Source organism: Bufo gargarizans, chromosome 2, assembly GCF_014858855.1.
Source record: "Bufo gargarizans isolate SCDJY-AF-19 chromosome 2, ASM1485885v1, whole genome shotgun sequence".
Taxonomy (NCBI): domain Eukaryota; kingdom Metazoa; phylum Chordata; class Amphibia; order Anura; family Bufonidae; genus Bufo; species Bufo gargarizans.
The window spans coordinates 544,333,122-544,349,238 of record NC_058081.1 but is presented as its reverse complement, the minus strand read 5'-3'; the positions used below and the strand labels follow the sequence as shown (position 1 = coordinate 544,349,238).

The window sequence follows — 16,117 nt, the reverse complement described above, 5'->3', positions numbered from 1 at the left end:
TCTTTCTCCATGCCGTAGCATAAAAAATACCCTTACAAATCATTCAACCACAACCACTTGCTGTCTCTTTCTGTTCTCCTGCTACTAACTGCAGGTGATATTTCACCAAACCCTGGACCTCCCTCTATTACTAACTTCAGCTTCTTATCTGCCACACATAGAAACCCTGAAGAACATTATTAATATGACTAAGTAAATATTAATATTCAATGTACATCTTCACTTGTCACTTTTAACTGTGCTCTCTGAAACGTGTGGTCGGTTTGTAACAAACTCCCCACAATCCACAACTTCTTCCTCTCAAAATCTGATGACAGGCATGGTGGAAGAGTAGGCATAAAAAACAGAACATAAAATCCAGCTCAATCTTGTAGCAAAGAGGAATACTTTATTGAAGCGATAAAAACTTCCAATACAGGACAGTCTCGTATTGGAAGTTTTTATCGCTTCAATAAAGTATTCCTCTTTACTACAAGATTGAGCTGGATTTTCCATTCTGTTTTTGTGTTTACAAGTCAGCCACATCCAGGAGCTGGTTCCGTGCAAAGAGGTGCAGGTGACAGCTGCCCTTTATTTTCTATGTGAAGAGTAGGCATAGTACTTTTTCCACAATGCACGTTTCAGGTCATTCCCACTGTACCCTCTCTCACATTACCCTCTTTTGAGATCCATACAATTTGACTCTTCTGCTGAATTCCTGGATCACTTTGCTGCCTGGCTTCCTCACTTCCTATCTTCGGACCCACTAACTCTTATTATGGGTGATTTTATTATCCCTATTGATTATCCTGTCTCCCCATCAACCTCTCACTTTCTTTTTATAACCTCTTCTATTGGCCTCTCATGACTTACTTCCTCTGCCACACATAAAGAGGATAATATACTTGATCTAGTCTACTTCTGTCACTGTTCAGTCTCAAACTTAATTAACTCAACTTTACTGCTTTCTAACCACAATCTACTTTCCTTTAATATAAAGAGTCTTTATACTAAAGGAAAGACGATTGTGGTTAGAAAGCGGTAAAGTTGAGTTATAAAGTCTTTATTAAAGACCTCTCACTCTTTTCATGATATTCCTACTTTTTATGTTTTCTCCAGCGGTGCTCCAGATGTGCAGAATACTAATATAGATGTAAAATCACGAATATCAGCAGACTTCCTCTATTATAAATTTATGCTTAAAACATACAATTCAGCCCTCAACATTGCCAAACAGAACTACTTCACCTTTCTCATCTCCTCACTCTCGAATAAACCAAAATGACTGACACTTTTCATTCCCTTTCTAAACCCTATAGTTCACATGCTCATCATTTATATGTGCGCTGATGACCTGGCCACTTACTTCAGAGCCAAGATTGGTAACATCTGGGAGGAAATAATCTCCCATTCCCCAACCAATTTTGATCTTCCTCGTGCTCTCTCTGTAACAGATGAAGAAGTCTCCAGGCTTCTCTCTTCTTCTTGACCCACCACCTGCACCTCCTCACCATGCACCACTCAATTGGCTTTAAGGACACTGCTCTCTCCTGGTTGTCTCCCAATCTCTCTGGCTACTTCTTCAGTGTATCATTCACTGGCTCTACTTCTTTTCCTCTTCCTCTTGATGTTGGGTTTCTCAGGGTTCAGTCCTCGGTCCTATACTCTTCTCTCTCTACACAGCGCCAAATTGGACAGACTATCATTAGATTTGGTTTCCAGTACCATCTCTATGTTAATTAAACCGAACTTTACACTTCATTAGGGTTGAGCAAATCAAAGTATCTGAACTGGACTTTGATTGTTGCGAAACAATTAACAATCAATTTGAGTATAAAAATATACTCATCCATTTGACTGCAAATAGGCCACTGCAGCCATCATGATTGAAGATCACACGCAAAATATTGTGTGCGGTGAAATATGATGTCACCACACAAGATTTTGCGCTGTGTCTTCAATGAAGTTGTCTGCGGCAGCCTCTTCGCACTGAAATAGATAAGGTGAGTATTATATATATTTTTTTACCAGATTAACCCCTGAAAGCCCCCACTATTATTCTCAGATACCATGATCAGCGATGAACATGGCATCTGAAGGGTTCAATGATGGGGGTGGTACAATTGTTGTTCCCCATCATTGCACTTGCTACTTACAAAGAAATGCGCTTTGTGGCAAAATTCATCACAAAGCAAATTGTTTTGTGAAATTCGGCAAAGCAGCCAAATCAAAATTTTCAAAACTTCACTCGACACTACACTTCATCTCCTGACATCACCCCTGCTTTACTCCAAAACACCAGTATTTGTCTGGCAACTGTCTCTAACATCATGTCCTCTCTGTATCTAAAACTGAACGTCTCAAAAACTGATCTTTTTGTCTTTTCCTCATCTACTAACCAACCTACACTTATATACATAAACTTGATATTTCAATTTTGGTCTGTGGTACTATCATAATCCTGGGCAGCATGCCCGCTGTCTTGGGTTCATGTTTGACTCGGATCTTTCCTTTGTTCCCCATATCCAATCACTTGTACGCTCTTGTCATCTGCACCTCAAAAACATCTCCAGAATCCCCCCTTTTCTTACAGTGTAAAGATTGGTGTTCCTCTCACTAAACTCTCCCCCTTTCAGTCTGTACTAAATGCCACAGCCAGGCACATCTATATCTCCACTCACTACACTGATGTTTCTAGACTGTGCCCATCCACCGCAGAATACAGCTCAAACGTCTCACCCTTACCCACAAAGCTCTCCACTGTGCTGCATCTCCATACATCTCCTCCCTCATTTCCGTCTACTTGCTCTCTCTGTTCTGCCAGTGATCTAAAATCAACATCCTTAACATCCTCCATAATTCATACTATTCACTCCCGTCTTAAAGACCTTTCTCGAGCTGCACCTATTCTGCTGAATGCTCTGCCCCATAATATCAGGTCAATTCCCAACTTCCCTACCTTCAAACACAAATTTTCAGGCAGGCTTATAATGCTTCCTAAAATGACTCTTCCCCACAATCCCCAAACCCAAAGCACTAGCACACACAGATTGGCCTACAACAGTCCTTTTAGTACAAAGATTGCTGGACCACTTCATATAACAATCAACTATCTTTGGTGTCACCCCCACTTTCTTATAGATTGTTAGCTCTTGCGAGCAGGGACCTCACTCTTATTGTGTCATAGTCGGTAACTTTGTAATGTCTTTTGGTTTGTACATGAACCCACTGAACTGTAAAGCACTGCGGAATATGGTGGCGCTATAAAAATAAAAATTATTATAATTATGAAAACAGCATGGAATTACACAGAAGAGCTAAGAATATACACTTGCTATGCAGAGCACTAAGCTAGAAAGTCACTAGGGACAGGAGGTTGCACCTTTCAGTCAGAAGTACCTCTTGATCATCAATGAATAAACAATATACATAGAGCTCTAAGCTAGAAAGTCACTAGGCACAGGAGGCTACACCTTTCAGTAGGCACAACCTTTTGATCGGGACCTTATGCTCAACTCTACGTTTTGGTGGTTTGTTCGAACGAGGCTACCATAAATGTTATATTCACTTTATGTATAAAACTGTTTTCAGACAATCTTCTCTGTTCACACCCTTCTACATTACTCCTCAGAAGAACCCAATCTCTTTATCCAACAATAACCCCCACACTCTGTACACTCAATTACAGTACATTTTATTTCTGGGCAAACAGGGATATTGGCTGGTGAGAAGCTTGTGCAACTTCATTTGTACTACCATGTTTTCACAAAAGATGGCTGGATCATTGTACAAGACAAACACTTTTATCTTGTGTGTCACCAATATTTCCTCATAACTTGTAAGCTCTTGTGGGCAGGCCTGGGCTGAACTGCATTTTTTTTTAGCACAACCCATTGATTTCAACGATTAAATGACAGCTGCAGTCCACAAGATTGCATTCAACCAAATGTATTCATTTGGACTGCAGCTGTCGTTCAATAGTTAAAATCACTCAGTTGTGGGGCGTAGCGGCATGACGTGAAGACGCGGACGTGCCGTGCTCCTCCCCCTCTCCTTCCCCTGTGTGTCGTGAGCCGCGGCGGCTGAAAGACAGCGCTGGATAACATACGGCCTTAATCGGGACGCCCTGGAGCCGAAGTAAGGGTTCGTGAGTGGTGCGGTGCTGCTTCCCCTTCCACCCTCCCTTCAGAGGTTGGAGACTGTAGACGGGAGTGAGCGCTCGGCGGATGGCGGAGGAAGAGAAGAGGAGAATCCACAGGTACCCTCTTGTCTTCTGGTGGCCTCTGAGCGCACGTATGATCCGGTCCCTCTGGCGCAGAGAATGCTGATAAACTAAAAGGTAATCGCTTTTTGGAAGACGCAGCCGTAGTGGAAAAGTGCCCCAGCAGCAACCTTCATCATATGAGGAGACTGTGGAGTGGCGAGGGCAGCCGGTGGCAGAAGGTGGAGGGGGTTAAAAGATAAGCGGCACCGCAGGAATACCCGGGACCTATACTGCTGATTTTGGGTATGCGGTTTAAAAACCTCCAAATATCCGTAAACACCTGAAACGGAACTTAAAGTGGGGGGAGTAAAGGGTGTTAATATCTGCGGGCCCCCCCGGCTGAAATAGCCTATAAGACTGGGGGAAATAATAAATAAATAAAACAACAAATAAATAAAAATAGGGGCACCTCTCAGCATACATTTGTAAGACCCCTTGGACTTATGTATATGAGTAACATAATCCACCCTCATGCACTGGGACTACTCTACCCTCACTTTGGGATTGCAAGCGCATCTATTTTTTTTACTGGTTCGGGGACTGGAAAAGACCGGCCGGAGCAAATATTCATTCTATCCATACTGGTCTAGTGACTGGAAAGAGCGGGACAGAACAAAAAGGTTTTTTTTTTTTGTGCTTTCTTCCGGTGTTGCTGTTTTCTATCCATTGAATGTATGCACAGTTTGATGATTTCTTGAATGTATCATATTGTGTGTACTCTCTTGTCACCCCATCACTTCTCATGTAAGTGCTACCCTTGTTTATTTTGGGACTGCGCTATCCTTATTTTAGGAGTGCAAGCGCACCCACTTTTTACTGGTTTTGGGATTTAGCAAAGACCGACCAGAGCGAACACTCATCCTATCTTTACTGGTTTGGTGACTGGAAAGAGTGGGCCTGAACAGAAGGGGAGGGAAGGAGGGGAAGGGGGAAGGGGAAAGGAAAAAGAAAGAAAAAGGGAGAAAGTCTGGAGGAGCTGTCTTTGAAGATTGCTTCGGTACAGGTAGACCTCTCCTTTATAAAGGAGGACATGAATAAAGTTAGGGAAAAGGTGAAAGAGTTGCAGATTTCCTCTGGAAGTATGAAAAAGGACCTAGAAGGAGTAAAGAAAAGAGTGGAAGGGATAGACGGTGAGAAAAAAATCCTTCTAGAGAGAATCACTATATTGGAAGATATGTCCAGGAGATCAAATATTAGAATAGTCGGATTCCCCGAGGGAGTGGAAGGAGAGGATACAACTGGGTTTATTCAACAGTGGTTACAGGATAGTTTTGTCACGGCCACGGTTATGGTCGTGACTCCTTGGGAGCCGCATACAGTTGCCCGCGGTTTTGGTTGTTGTGTCAACCGCAGCTGAGGCTTAATGTGGTTGGCCTCAGTGCGGTTGCCGCGGACATCAGCTTTGTGTGCGGTTCCCGGGGAGTTGTGTGTGTATGCACGTTTGTATGTCTGGTGTGCACTGTGTTTTATGTTTGTGTGCGCACGGACATCATTCCCCGCACTGTGGTTGCCCGTGGCAACGTTTGGTTGTTGTGTACATGTGGTGGCACTGTCCCGGCCCTCGGGCTGACTCCCTGGACGGCTGCCACCCATGTCGTTGCCAGCGGTAACAGCCACAGTGTGTTCTGTTGGACACTTTCCCTTTTATGTGAGTTTCCCTTCTGTGGTGTTTGTAGGGTTAACTCCCTTCCCAGTGTGTGTGTGATGTCACTGGGTGTGTCCGACTGTGGGTGTGGCTTCTTGGCCTATATAGTCTGGGGCGTTGCCAGGGCTCAGTAGGTTGCTGCAGCCTTGCTAGCTGGAGCAGCCTCCTGTGTTTCTCATTCTGCCTGTGAGAGCCACCACTGTGGTCATAGGTCTATGTTATGGTCAAAATGTATAGTTGTATGCCTATGTCTTTCTGTGTGTGTTGTAGCTAGTTGTTTCTGTTGGGACTTTTATATGTTTCTGTGCAGCATACGGTTCTGGATCCCTGTTTGTGTAGGGATCCAGTCAGCAAGGCTGTGGCAGGTTGGTGAACTTGTTGTTCGCCTGCCATTTCCGTATTGTTGTTTCTGTTCCCCTCTTCCCAACAGCTTGGCCATTGAGACTCCTGCTCCTCCGTGTCAAGGAGGAGTAGGTCGTCTTACCCAGCTCCTAGCGCAGGGATCTGCGGAGGGTAAGATAGGGCTCCGAGGTTCCTGCGCATGGGTCCTCCTACCTCAAAGGTCGGCCCATGCAAGTTAGGAGTTAGGGTCAGGATAGGGACGCTGTAGGAGGTGACCTGCTCCCTATCCTGTTCTCATGGCCGAGTAGCCACTACAACACCTGGCATCTCACGGCTGAGGGTTTCCCCCATCCTCAGCCGTGACAAGTTTGAGGTGGGAACGGTTGTCTTGGGAGGTTCTGCAGGGACGAAGCTGGGGGGAAAAAAAAGGGAGAGGGGAGAAAAAGGAGAAGAAGGACAGATCCAGATGAGTAGAATAATGACATGGAACGTACGGGGCCTTGGAGACAGGGTCAAGAGGGTTATGGTTTTTGATAATGTCACCAGACATCTCCCGGCTATAGTAGGGTTAATGGAGACACATAGTACAAAAGATAAGATGAATTTATTAATGAAGAAATGGGCCCGGTATCAATATCACTAGTGCTTCTCTACCTACTCATGTGGAGTTAGTGTATATATCCATGATAAGGTAGATTATCTCCCAATTGACCAGGCAATAGACGAGAGGGGTAGATACGTGTTCCTCCATTGTCAGTGGAATGGTATAGTATGTATCCTCGCCTTTGTGTATATACCTCCCCCTTTTTCTTTAACGGTTATTCATAGACTGATGGAGTATGTAGATTTAAGGGGCAAATGCCCCATAGTAATAGTGGGGGATCTTAACAACGTTATGAATAGTGAGTTGGATAGATACTCAGTGACCCCAAAGAATAAACAGGAGGCTGTTCAACAAACATTGTTGTGGAAAATATCGCAGGAACTTTCCTTAATAGATGTATGGAGGTACCTTTATGATGATAAGCGAGCGTTCTCCTGTTTTAGTCGGGGAAATAAAATAATGTCCAGAATAGATCTGGCCTTGATCAGCTCAGAACTGATAGATCAAATTTCAAGTATGAGGTATGAAGCAAATAGCATTTCAGACCACTCTCCTGTTTGCTTGCTGTTTAAAACAAACTCTAGACAAATTAGCAGAGAGTTCCGCCTGAATCCACATTGGCTTAATTTAATTAAGGAAGAACAGGGAATCAGGGCGGATATAGAGAAGTTCTGGAAGTATAACTTGGGTTCCGCAGGTTTAGGGTATGTTTGGGATGCCTTTAAAGCATTTTTACGTGGTATATTGGTAAGTAAAATAAAGGGATTAAAAAATGGATTTGTTAAACAGGAGAGAGAGTTGGTAGATAGGATTAAAAAAAATAGAAGCAGAATTTATGATTAAGAAACTCCCAGAATTGACGGAACAGCTGGACGAGGCAAAAAGTGCATTGAAAAATTACTTGATGGACAAGGCACAACAAAAAGTGTTTTTTGAGGGGGAACGGTATTTTAGGGAATCTGGAAAGTCGGGGAGATTACTGTCCACTCTTGTACAGAATCAAAGGGGGGGGGGGGGGTAACAGGATTGGTGGTGTTGAGAGGAGAGATGGGGGGATGGCATCCAGCCAGGGAGAGATAGAATGGGAATTTATTAAATATTACAGGGACCTCTACTCTGAGGGAGTGGGGGTGATTGACGAGGTTGGACTCTTCCTGGAGGGAGTGCCGATCCCCAGACTCTCGGAGGAGGAGAGGGACTTACTGAATGGTCCTATTAAAGTGGAGGAACTACGGGAGACATTGAAAACCATTCAGGGCAACTCGAGCCCCGGGCTGGATGGCCTGCCCTTCGAGATATATAGAAGATATGGAGATGTTATCCTCCCAGTTTTTGTGCAGGTCTTAAACGATTCAATGGACAGGGGGGGAACTCCCGGCCTCCCTTACGGAGGCTGTAATAAGCCTGATAGGAAAAAAGGGGAAGGATGAGAAAAAGGTGGATTCGTATCGCCCCATCTCTCTCCTCAACACCGATTTTAAATTATGTGCCAAATTACTCGCAAACCGCCTAAAAAGAGTTATTGAGAAGTTAATACATCCGGACCAATCAGGGTTCGTACCTAGACGCCAGGCCCAGGCGAATATCCGACAGACGTTTCTGAATCTGCAGATGGGTGGGGAGGGTGCCCACTCCATCCTGTCCCTGGACGCTGAGAAAGCGTTCGACAGGGTGGAGTGGGCATAACTCTGGAAGATTATGCACGAGTTCAATCTGGGTGAAAAATTCATTAGTTGGGTGCAAATGCTATATAATAAGTCGAAAGCTAGGGTAAAAATAAATGGAGTAATATCAGAGCCCATACCCCTGCAGAGGGGAACCCGTCAGGGGTGTCCACTCTCCCCATTATTGTTCGCCATATTTGTTGAGCCGCTGGCCTGCAAGGTTCGAGCGGACAACAAAATTAGGGGGTTTGGGGGAAGAAGTGTATTGGATAAGATAGGCCTTTATGCCAACGATATTTTGTTTTTTTTGGAGGGGGGAATACCAATGGTATCATACCTGATAGGAATAGTAAACCAGTTTGGTTTAATCTCAGGTTTCAGGGTGAATTGGACAAAATCGGTGTTGCTCCCAATTGGTCATGAAATAGGGCAGGAGGAAATTAACGTCAAAGTCTTGAAATCCACTGAGTCGTTTGATTATTTGGGTATCAAGGTTAGTTCAAGGATACAGGAGTATCTAGAACTTAATATTGATCCTCTTTTAAAAAGGATTAGAGAAAAAACATGCACCTGGCAAAAACTGTTAACTCGACAGGCGGATCGAATTGCGATAATAAAGATGGTCCTTCTGCCGCAGATTTTGTACGTTATCTCCTCCTGCCCTGTATGGATAGGGGATCATTTTTTTAACGCACTAGAAGGAGTGATAAATGATCTTATCTGGGGAAGAAAGAGGGTCAGGCTGAAACAAAAATATTTATGGTTAGACGAGGAAGATGGTGGCCTGTCCGTTCCATGCTTTCGGGGTTACTATTACGTATCCCAGCTTCAGTGGTTAATAATTGAGGATGATGGACTGCGTCGTTTTTTGGAGGGGGAAACCGGAGGTCTCCAATATAATATAGTCAGCCTTTTAGAAACTGGTGCTTTAAAAATTAAGGGCAGGAAGTGCCCAATTAGTAAGATGATACATTTAGTTTGGGTTAAGGTCAAAAAATTATTGGGTATAAATTATTCATTGGGGTTCACTCCTATTTGGGGAAATCTTAATTTAAGGGAGTTTTGGAAGCTTGAAGATTACGTATTTTGGGATAGAAAGGGTATTAGGTTTGTGGCTCAGATGGCGGTGGAAGGACAGGTGAAGACTTTAGAGGAAATGGGGGTAAACACAGATATAGACTGCCTCACATGGTTTAGATATGTTAGATTAAAACACGCCTTTCATACAACGGAGAATAGAGAATATTTTAACACGAAACACTCTGAATTTGCTGAATTTTGTTATCAGGGAGTTGGGAGTAAAGTATCAATTTCACAGATTTATAAAAAAAAAAAAAGTAGGGGTTAGGAGGGGTGATCAGATTTAATAGTTAAAATAAATGGGCACAAGAGGTGGCACCATCTATTCTGGACTGGAGGAGTATCTACAAAAATATAAAACGGAGTACCATTTCTAGTAATTTCCGACTGACGCAGTTTTTTATCCTCCACCAAACCTATATTACTCCCTGGGCATTGAGCAAGATGTATAAAACAGGGGAGGCAAAATGCTGGAAGTGCAGTAAGGAGGGGGCTGATTTTGTTCACCTGATTTGGTATTGCCCCACTGTGCAGGGCTACTGGACGCAAGTATTCCAGGACCTTAGTAGAGCAACGGGACATTATGCACCATTGGAGATTAGTATAGCAGTGTTGGGAGACACTAGAAGAATTGGGGTGAACAAAGAAAGTGAAAGGAAATGGGAAAAAGGTTTAATGCTTGCGTGGGTGGTGCTGGCTAGAGGATGGGGAGCGATCAGTCCGCCAAGTGTGGAAGAGTGGAAAAACTTATGTGAGAGGGTGCAGAGATACGAGTATGTTAGTCAGGATAAAAGGGCGATAACAAGGAATGGAAAAAATAAATAAAAATAAGTAGGAGGGATACAGGTCTGAAATAGAAGCCTGAAAAGGGACCATGGAAATAAATCGCCTTGCGGAGGCTCCCAGGACAACCAAGAGGGTGGAGGGCTGGGTGGGATAGGGTGGGGGGTGAGGTTATGGTTTCCTTTCTGATGTATTTTTTCTGTGAAGCAAAATGAAGTTAGATAAGGGGAGTGTATTTAGCAAAGGGAGTGTATTTAGCAATTATGTAATACATTATGATGTATATTTGTGTATTTTGCAATGTATATCCCCCTGTGTACTTGGGGATTTTTGGTTTCCTGTTTTAAAGAGATGTTTTTATATAAATTTATTTATCACTCAGTTGTGCTACTAAAAGTCACAGTGTAGCCCTAGCCTAACTCCTATTAGTTCTGGATGTGTGTGCTGCAACTCTATAGAAAATAGCCATTTTAGTATTACCCAATAAGTTGAATGGAGCTTGTAGGTAAAATCTCTCTAACACCTTTTAGTGAAAATAAGGCTATGTTCACACCATTGTGTATGTATTCCAGGGGTCTGTTCTGGCAGAGAATTATCATATCCAGCCACAAACAGCCGTGCACCACCAGATCTCTATTGACTATAATGGGAGCTAATGGGGGATTGCCAGGTTTCCGGCTTGAAGGACGGTTTTCTGCCAGAAACCTGTCAGATCCTTGTTGGGTCCTGTTATAGTCAATGTGGATCCAGTGGTGTGCAGTTGTTTGCAGCAGTGTTTGTCTATGCCAGATACGGTAATTCGGGTAGTCTGTTCCTCTGTTCCTAAAATTAGATGCGACTGTAGCCGAAACTTTTTCAATGACCTCTGAGTGCCCTCTACACAATCATAGAAAACTTTGGTGATGTTCATGAACCTTAGAATTGACATTGTGATGACCCACCACGTCATACCGTTGCTACAGTCTATCTATATGACACTCTTCTGATAATCTTTTTCTGTTTCAATATGGACAATTCTTTTCTACCATGTAATGATTGTGACATACATTCATATTGTGCTCTGTGAATGATTGACCTGGGTGAGCATTCATGCATGTCACCAGTTTAGTGGCAGCTGGGCAAATTAATACTTGTCTTTTTGCAAGTTTTAGCAGATTTTCAGCTCTTACTCCCCGACGTCTATACAAAAAGAGTGAGTCAGAGACTTTGCAGTATGTTTGTAATTGACATCTCCGGCACAGTGTACTCAGGATGAGCTCCTCTCAGCTATTCTGGAACAAACTGTGAGGTGTTGGAGATGTAATATGTTTAATGCTCTCCTACTGTTGGAGCTCACTACATTTGCTGCTCCTCTCCTAATATTTTTATAGATTTTAGACATCAAAGATAATTTAAATATGGCCACGTCGTCATTGTGTGATGTTGTTCATTTAATGATTGATTTGTGCTTAAAAGAAATAGGGCACCAAGCTGTGTCTGCATGTTATAATTTGTACGAATGTCACTGGTGCTTGTAGATTCATTAAGAAGGGCAAATCGAAAAAGTGATACTGCCATATTGAATTAGTGCAACCCCTTGGTGACATCTGCTGTACATGTACAATGGATGTCTGCAGTTCAAAGATGGTCACTGCTCTGGAGCTGAACTAGTTCCATTGCCGGAAGGTGATGGCTACGTTAGGCTCCTTTCACACCTGTGTTCAGGTGTCCGCTCGTGAGCTCCGTTTGAAGGGGCTCACGAGCGGCCCTGAACGCAGCCGTCTGGCCCTAATGCATTCTCAGTGGAGGCAGATCCACTGAGAATGCATCCGCCTGCCAGCGCTCAGCCTCCGCTCAGTGAGCGGACACCTGAACGCTGCAAACAGCGTTCGGGTGTCCGCCTGGCCGTGCGGAGGCAAGCGGATCCGTTCCGATTTACAATGTAAGTCAATGGGGACGGATCCGCTTGAAGATGACACCATATGGCTCAATCTTCAAGCGGATCCGTCCCCCATTGACTTTCAATGTAAAGTCTGAACGGATCCGCTCAGGCTACTTTCACACTTAGAAAATTTTTCTAAGTTATAATGCAGACGGATCCGTTCTGAACGGATGCAAACGTCTGCATTATAGGAGCGGATCCGTTCAGAACGGATCCGATCGAACGCTAGTGTGAAAGTAGCCTTACACAGATGACACCCTCGGGTCTGGTCTGTGATCAAAGATAACTACAATCACGATACTTAACCCCTCAGATGCTGAAAAAAACCTGCAGCGAAATTGAGGGGTACCAATTGATTGTGGAGCGCAGGCCAGCCATTGTAATCTTTCTATTTAGACCTTGTTAAATGAAAATGCCCAACTCACCTCCAGAAAAAAAAACTGAATACAAAGTGATCGAAGAGTAATAGGTAACACAAAATACAACAAATATAAACTACAGTTCAGCCTGCAAAAATCTAGACCATACACTGCTCTGTAGATTGAAGTATATATATAAAAAAAGTTATTGGTGTCAGAGCAAACACACACAAACATTTTTGTAAAAAAAAAATTCTGTTTTTTGGAAACAAGTAAATAAATTAGTTTTCACTCTAACAGCACCAAGGGGTTAAGATTTTTTTTTTTTATTATTTTTATTATTTTAAGAGTATTTTTTCATATCATGCAGAGCTGCAAAATGGCACACACACTGTACATTAATATGCTCCACATGCTTCCGATTTGATACAGAGGTGTAAAGCTCTTTATTTTTGTTTCTGTTGAATTTCATACAAATCCAAAAAATGATTGTGGCTTTCTCCATCGGACACCTCAGTCTCCCATAGGAGCATTGTTTTTGAGTAGAATACTTTGTTAATTGCTGTATGGAGGTGCTATACAATGGTGCATCAAGCACCTATGGGTCTGTACTACTGATAAGCAGGCACTCTGTACCACTGTACAGGCTCTTTACACATCCTCAGTAAAAGAATGGATGTAATGCAGATCATCTTGTTGCATTACGTTTTGTAACTGTCTTCATAAAAAAAAGTATCTGTTGCCCACAGCAACCAGTCACAGTGAATCTTAAATTTAATATTCTGATCTTGAGAAGAGAAAGTTGTGCTGTTATTGGTATCTGTAGATAACAAGCAGTTTTTCTTTTAGACTGTCTTCATAAATCTGCAATGTCTGCTGCACAACAGCCTGGTTTTCGTGGTAGCACACTTGTAGCTTTTACTTGATTTTTTGCTTCTTTTCAATAAAAAAATATAATTAAGCTGCTACCCTACATAAAGGTAGGATGCATGAGCAGAATGGCCCAGAACAACCTAGCCAACATTACTGTAACTCAGAGTTATTACAATATTTGTATGTATTTGTATTAGAGATGAGCAACTTTTTAGAATTTTGTTTTGTGCCTGATTCGACGAATTAGCAAATAATGTCAGAGTGATACTAACAGTTATGGATACTATAGTTATGGATAAATGCATAGTTGACAGTGTTGCCACATGTTTTTCATGTTAGAAAGCTTCCAAAAATTCTCCCTTGTTGGGGGCAGATGGTGTCTAAACACAGTGGCCTTTTGCGGGACCAAGCATCCAAAAATATGCAAAATATTTGCCACTGTTTATATACACATGGTAATGTTATAAGAAATGGTGGCTTGTTCTGCACAAGCACCCAAAAATGTGTTAAAGGGCATCTGTCAGAAGATTTGTACCTATGAAACTGGCTGACCTGTTGCATGTGTGCTTGAGAGCTGAAGGCATCTGTGTTCATCCCATGATCATATGTGACTGTATTGCTGAGAAAATATTTCAATATATGCAAACGAGCAACAGGGGTGTTGCCGTTTCACCTATAGATTCTGCTCTCTCCGCAACTGCCTTGCCCTCTCCACTTTGATTGACAGGGCAAGACGTGATTGAGTTTACACTGCCTGGCCCTGTTAATCAAGTGCAGAGGGCAAGGCAGTTGCAGAGAGAGCAGAGCCTCTAGGAGTAATGGAAATGCCCCTGTTAGTCCTAAAGGCTCATTTGCATATGATATAGAACATGATGGTAGGCAGGTGACAGAGGCAGTGGCATGATGGTGGCAGCAGTAGCCATATGGTATGGAACATGATGGTATACAGACTGATAGCAGCAACAGCATGATGGCAGCAGCAGTAGCCATACGGTACGGAATATGATGGTAGGCAGGCACACAGATGTAGTGGCATGATGGTGGCAGCAGCAGACATATGGTATGGAACATAATGGTAGGCTGGCTGACAGTGGCATGATAGGACACAGTCAGCAAGGGCATACTCTGACATTATCCAATCAGTGCTAGCTATATCACACTGTAAAGGGACATACCCATTTGACAAGGCAAATGCTAACACCCAATTTTAAATTTACCCATAGGTATCTAGGAGTAAAAAAAAAAAAAAGAGTAATGGCACAAAGTTCTAAGAAAAGGTGTGACAGAGCACCATATTTTCCTTTCCCATAAGGAACAATGGGGGTCATTTATTAAACAGAAATATGCCTAAATTAGGAATACTACTGTCGTTGCTTGCGGCGCAAAGGACCATGTCTTCTCCCGGCTCATGCCGGGTCTAAAAAAGTGGGTGTGGCATGGGTGAGGAAGAGCCATTTAATACGCCTGTTTTAGGTGTAGAAAATGGTCTAAATGTAAGACAGCTAGGAAGCTGTCTTATATTTAGAAGGGGCGGTTGATACGCCGAAGTTATGAAGAGGCCTGCGATTCCACCACCAGCTATAGGGGATATTAAGACCAGCGTCTAAAATGCCAGTCTTAAAAACTGTGCCCCAATATTTGTATAACTGGGTAAGGCCTCTTTCACACTTGCGTTGTCCGGATCCGGCGTGTACTCCACTTGCCGGAATTACACGCCGGATCCGGAAAAACGCAAGTGTACTGAAAGCATTTGAAGACGGATCTGTCTTCAAAATGCTTTCAGTGTTACTATGGCACCCAGGACGCTATTAAAGTCCTGGTTGCCATAGTAGGAGCGGGGAGCAGGGGAGCGGTATACTTACCATCCGTGCGGCTCCCGGGGCGCTCCAGAATGACGTCAGAGCGCCCCATGCGCATGGATGACGTGCCATGCGATCACGTCATCCATGCGCGTGGGGCGCCCTGACGTCACTCTGGAGCGCCCCGGGAGCCGCACGGATGGTAAGTATACTGCTCCCCCGCTCCCCACTACACTTTACCATGGCTGCCAGGACTTTAGCGTCCCGGCAGCCATGGTAACCATTGATAAAAAGCTAAACGTCGCATCCGGCAATGCGCCGAAACGACGTTTAGCTTAAGGCCGGATCCGGATCAATGCCTTTCAATGGGCATTCATTCCGGATCCGGCCTTGCGGCAAGTGTTCCGGATTTTTGGCCGGAGCAAAAATCGCAACATGCTGCGCTATTTGCTGTGGCCAAAAAACGTTACGTTCCGGAACGGAAGACATCCTGATGCATCCTGAAGGACGGACTGTCCATTCAGAATGCATTAGGAAAATCCTGATCAGTATTCTTCCGGCATAGAGCCCAGACGACGGAACTCTATGCCGGAAGAAAAGAACGCAGATGTGAAAGAGCCCTAAGCCTGCTCTCTGTGCCCCATAACTGCTACTAGAACTGTTACAATTATAGGTAAAGATGGCCATACACTGTAGATAGTTGTCGGCGAAAAGGTCATTCAGCAGACATCTATTCCTCCCAACCCCCCATCAGAGGAGTAAGCCATTGCCAGACACCTGTTGAGAGAAAAAGGATTGGGCATG

The 16,117-nt window shown here is 43.6% G+C and overlaps 1 protein-coding gene across 3 annotated transcripts in view; it reads right to left on the bottom strand.

Moving 5' to 3' along the window:
- LOC122928574 (cytoplasmic phosphatidylinositol transfer protein 1-like) overlaps positions 1–16,117 on the bottom strand; it is a 141,103-nt gene that overhangs the window by 68,469 nt on the left and 56,517 nt on the right. The window lies entirely within an intron of this gene.